Genomic DNA, 6,186 nt, shown 5'->3' with positions numbered 1-6,186 from the left:
GATGATTTCGGCAGTTTTTTTTTTTTTTTTTTGAGAGATTTTCACTGTAGGGCGCGTGCGCTCGCCAGACAGACAGAGAGAGACATAGAGACAGAAAGCGAGAAATCACCCCCCAGGGGGGATGGTCACGCCACAATCCCTTCTCCTCCATTCTCCTCTCGGGATCTTGGACACGCACGCACACGCGCCCGGCGTGAGTTTTAAGCCACCGGGTCCGGGACGTGAACCGCGGTCGACTACGTGGGAGTCCAGCGACATAGCCATTACGCTAACTGCTGGTTCCCATGATTTCGGCAGTTTTGAGGACCATTGATTGGGTGTTTTATGGACTGTGTCTCAACTGAGATTTGTCTGATGTTTTTCTCATTATGAGACTAGGGTTATGGTTTTGGGAAGACCACAGAGACAAAAACGTCATTCTCATCACATTATATCAAGGGTTTCTGCTATCCGTATGACTTATCGTTTTTGATGATAACCTTGACAACCTAGCTGAGATAGTTTTGTCAGGTTGCTTTTCCCCCTTCTTTCCTTTCTGTGTCCATTGGAAAGAGGTCACCAAGGGTGACCACAGGTAAGGATCAGGAGTTATACTCCAGCTCCTTGGGGATAGAGTATCTACCTGAGTTATGTGGAATTAGACATGAGAGATTTACCCATTTTCCTTCATTTATTTTTCAGTTATTTATCTTTATCACTATGGATGCCCATGACTTCATATGATAGGTTATAACCAGTAATCTTTTATTTTTATTGCTCAACTCCTATTTCAGAGATTTAGAACTTTTTCAGCTGGCCTCTGAGTCCCTTTGACATGCTTCCATCTTTGTGGGTGGGCTTTTTTTTTTCTTTTTTTGAGCATTTTTTTTTTTTTTTTTTTACTTTCTTGGACAATAACATGTTCTAGGCATGCACCCAGTGGGAGTTTTTAGCAGCTGGATCCAGGACTCGAACCACAGTCAACTACGTGAGCGTCCAATGACATAACCATTATGTCATCTGCTGGTCCCTCCAGCCGCATTTTGTATGTTTGTTGCCCCTGTCCTAGCATCAGTCTTTCTCCAGTGAGCCCTGGATCCTTCTGATAGAGAATGGATTTAGGAAGTATGGTCTCGGTGCTCGATATATTGATGGCCGTAAGTGTGTCTTCACTTCTGTGTCCCCCTAGCTGATAGAGCAAGGAAACATAAGTCTGTATGATGTAAGAAAGAACATCAAAGGGTTTGCGGGAAAAAATGGAATTAAAGTGGGAGTTTGTTGTGGTGCCAAAGAAAAGAAAAAGCCAAAATACATGAATAAAATTTTCATAATACACATTTCTCATAAACTTTTGGAGGACTCCTCCAATATTTATAAATCTATACCAGGGAATAGGAGGGTGAAGTCTGGGCAGAGGGTCTTCCGTCTTCATTGGTGATTTCTGAAGTAGCTCCCTGCCAAGACTAAATAGGAGTCCAATAATATTCTTATTATGATTCCTTTAAGACTTAAAAAAAAACCTGAGAAAGAGATTGCATGGCCATTTCTTGCTCTATAGTGGTTAAACAAAAGCATTTGACTTCAAGTGTTAGCAACCTAGTAAATTTCAAGGAAATAAAATCACTAAAAGCTGTTCTTCCCTGAAACCAAGTATTACTCACTGGCAGATGTTATCTGTTAGTAAAAGGATTGCAACCAGTAAATGCTAGGGATCAAGGTCCTACTTAATACAAAAACCTGACATCATCTGTGTCACTTACAAATCTGGTATTAATTATTTGATAAGCTTGGGGCTGATTTTGTAACACAGACATTTTGTTGTATGAATGGTGAATGTCAAGGATGACTTATTATCCTGAACACATTTAAAAGGAAGGCTAATATGATTTCTTATAGGAAAGGCCTAATGGCAGCTGTACCAGAGTCAATTACGGTGTTGGATGTGCTGCCCAGACTTAAGTCACAGCCAGAGAGAAGAAAGAATAAGGCACACGAATATCTCCATAGCAATGGACGATTCTGCGCTCTGATTTTTGGATTGCAAAGCTAGGTAAAGAAAAGGCAATGAGAAAAGTGAAAAATCTTGCTTAGCAATCTGCAAGTAGAGTCTTTTAGTCTCCATACTAAATGAATGAGAAAATTTTAAAAGCCCACAAGCAACCCTTTAAAAAAAATGTCAGATTGAGAGGCCATGGAGTGGGATATCAACATTATTCTTTAATATGGCTAGATTTTCTTTCTTTCTTCCTTTTTTTTTAAGATTTTTTTTTCCTTTTTGCTATAGGGTGTGTGTGCTAGTCAACGAGAGAGAGAGAGAGAGAGAGAGAGAGAGACAGAGAGACAGACAGACAGACAGAAAGTGAGAATTCACCTCCCAGCGGAGATGGCTGTGCTGCAATCCTTCCTCTTCCATTTTCTTCTTGGGATTTTGGGCATGCATGCACATGTGCCCATCATGAGTTTTAAGCTGCCAAGTCCCGGATTAGAACAGTGGTCGACTATATGGGAGTCCAACCACGTAACCCTTATGCCACCTACCGGTCCCCGTATGGGCTGGATTTTCTAACCTGCCAACCTTACGAAGAGAAATCTCAAACCAAAGTTGTTCAATTCACTGTTTTGTTGTTGGTGGTGGGTTTTTTGTTTTGTTTTGTTTTGCTTTTCCATTTTCTGCTTTTATTTTTAAATATAAAACATGTTGAATGTGACTTATGGAAAAAAAAAATCAAACTTCCTGAGATAAACTAGCAATATAGTAGGAAACTATTCTTCTAAAGTTCAGTTTGCATTGTATGTATTTATCCTAAAAGAGAAAAAAAAATTAAATTAAACGGAAGGTATACAGAAGGTAAGTGTTATGTCCCTGCCTAAGTGCAGAGGCACTGATTTATAGGAGGAAATGGTGTCTCAGATGGAAGCAATCCTTTTCTGGTCTTCATTGGTTTGTTCTCTGAAAATTCCAAATTGTTCTTATTCTACATTGACAATGTCGTTACTGAGAATGCAGTTGTGTTTCTTGTAGAGTCACACAGGCAAACTGGCTTTTGAATATAAATGTGTGTTTTCCTAGTGGTATGAGGATCATACGATTAGGGCAGAGTGCTAACAGTGTGTACCCAAATACTTCATAAAATATGCTGAAGTCCAGTCTGCCTCTGAACTCCGGTGTTAGAAAGACAGACAAAGTCACATGCATGACTATCACGTGACACACAAAAGCCAGAGCCTGCTGTGGATCCCACATAACTACCGTAAACTGTGGCCAGGCAAGCCTACTCAGACACTTGCATGGGGACTTTAGTGTCCTTTGCAAATACTGTCCAGTCTTTTTTGGATTTCTATTATTGCTTGATACAGTGATACCAAAGCTGGGATCGATATTATTGTTGATGAATCAGGATGTGATAAGTATATGAATATGTGAATTACATGAAAGTTAACCATTCTTCTTGAATCAACCCTTTTCTTCCTGCCTTTAATGTTTTCGCCACGGGGTGCATGTGCTTGCCAGAGGGAGACAGTGAGAGGGAAAGTGAGAATCACCCCTCGGGGCGATAGCCACACTATAATCCCCTGTCTTCCATTCACTTCCTGGGATTTTGGGCATGCATACACACACACACACACACACACACACACACACACTGTGATTTGCAAGCTGCTGGGTCCAAGACTTGCACTGCCGTCAGCCATGTGGGACTCCAGCTGCCTTCATCACCAAATCACCTGCTGGACCCAATTCAACCTTTTTTTTTTTTTTTTAAAATAATTAACTCAAGAAATGAGATTGATTTAATCACAAGAAAAAAAAGCATTTTTTTTTTAATGGATTGGTTGACAATTTTATTCCTAGAAAACAAGTGATGTATCAAACACAGTGGAATATCATTGTTGGGGTCAGCAGGTGGTATGGTGCTCAAGGCATTGGATTCCCATATGGTCAATCACAGTTCGAGTCCTGAACCTGGCAGCTTGCTTTCCCACTTTCCCTTTCTTGTTCTCTCTCTGTGTCTCTCTCTGGTCAAATAATAATAATAATAATTAATAAAATAAAATATTTTTTTATTTAAAAAAAAGAAATATCATTGTTGGCCAGATTGTTCATTCATAGAATTTAAAACCATTTCCTCTCCCCCTGTTATGTGCCAGGCATTCTTCTAAAGTACCCAGTAATGTATTAATGAAATAATAGATAAAAAAAAAATCCTTTCCTTATAGATTTTACATTCTAGCATGGGAAAGAGGGACACAGATGAATAACAAATACAACTAGCCAACTGTGCATGTGACAGGATATAAAAAATAAAAATAGGGAACTTAGAAGGGACTCAAAATTAAAAGCAAATTGTAACTTTCAATCTTGGCCATTAACATGCAAGCCTTACTGCCTCTTGAGTTAAATGCTTTCTTTTGATGTTTATTTCAGGGCCTCTGCCACCATGGAATCCACCTTTGCCCATGGAAAACAAAGCATTCAAATTTAATTGTAGTGTCATTTCCAAGAATCCTTTCCTCTAGTAACTAGCTTTAGCATGCTTTTTATTGATAAGACACTTCCCTAAAGTGGGTTGATGGTCCCAAATGAACTATCTAATATCTTAATTGGATTTACCAATGAATTTTCTTGGAAAATTTTGTTTTGGTTTACTAATAGAAGTTTTTTAATTAAACCAGGTCCTTTAATGCCTGTAGAGGAAAACATAAAACAGAGAACAAAAAATATTTGTTATTACATGTGCAGTGGGGACATAAAAACTGCGCTCCAAATATGGCATGACTGAGTACTCTGCACTACATCCACATTGATGATGTCATATTTTTGGGTACATATCCATCGGGAAGTTTCAGAGAATCCAAGGTGAAAAGATAGTCTCATCTGTCACCCCATTTCTTCCAGTTAAGCTGACAATGCTGACCTCCTTCATCTGACCACTGCTCACAGGCTTCACTGAGTGTGCCCTGATGTTGGAGGTGCCTGGTGGGATGGAGTACTCAACTTCTAGCCAGTCACCCTTCGAAGGCATATAACCTTCAGAAACATTGTTGAGAGGGAAGTAAGTTTTTTTATTTTTTAAATTTTTTTTATTAATGTAGACAATATATATTTTTTTTTAATAGAGGAAATACAGCCAACTAAAACTCTGATTCTGGGATCTGACAGTTCAGGGCCATCACAATGACCAGAAGTAGTATCCACTTTGATTGCTTTCAATCCATGAGATATTTCATCTTCTTCCACAGTTGCAGTAACCTTTTGTCCAACTTTTAAAGGTGTATTACCAGTCATGACACCACTCTTGACGTGGATTGACTCATTAATTAAGCCATGATCACTACAGAAACTTGTCACAACTCCCTGCACAGTTTTCAATTTGGTGTCACCTTGTAGGGACCCCATGTGTTGTGGGCACTGCTCCTGGGCATAATCCACTCTCCTCTGGAAGCAGGCCGTTGCCCGTCTCAGAAGTCTGAGCATGGTACCGATGTCACCTTACTGGTCTGGACCCACATTCACACCATCCAATCACCCTTAAGACCTTTGTAGAGTAGGCTCCTTCCTGACTTGGTCACAGTGGGTCAACTTCCAAGCTCTGGGGTTGGGAGGCTGAGACACAGGGACTGAATTTCTGGTTCAACTCTTGGCAATTATGGTGGCCAGAAACTCCAGAGGTGTTGGGCCAGGTTCAGGCCAGACTCACAACATAGCTGACGGAAGTGGAGTGGAAGGCAGGCATGTGCAGAAGAGAGAGAGAAAGAGTCCCAAGTATTTTTTGAGCAATTGCTGATAAATACACTGATTTCAATGAGGGTATATCCCTTTGTCATCACTGGTAATTCATACATAAAAGCTTCTGCTCCCATAACTTTTAATTTTAACCTACTCACACTCAACATGAGTAGGTAGATCAAAAAGTGATTACTCATTGAAATATTTTGTATTCCATATGCCTCAATAGTAAACTTGAAATGTTTTTATAATATAGTGATTAAGAATATGGATCAAGGGTCAGCCCCAAAGAACAGCAGTTAAGTCCTGTGCACGGAGAACTGGATTCCACATGGCTGACTGTGATTCAAATCTGAGCCCCAATGCTTTGAAGACACACTAAGCATATGTATGGGCATGTCTGAAATCTTTACAGGATGGAAGAATGGAGAAAGGAAGGTTGTAGTGTAACTACCTTATTGGAGGCTGTTTTCTCTCCC

Source organism: Tupaia chinensis, unplaced genomic scaffold (genome assembly GCF_000334495.1).
Source record: "Tupaia chinensis unplaced genomic scaffold, TupChi_1.0 Scaffold147918_1, whole genome shotgun sequence".
Taxonomy (NCBI): Eukaryota; Metazoa; Chordata; class Mammalia; order Scandentia; family Tupaiidae; genus Tupaia; species Tupaia belangeri.
Note: the sequence above shows the minus strand (reverse complement) of the source record.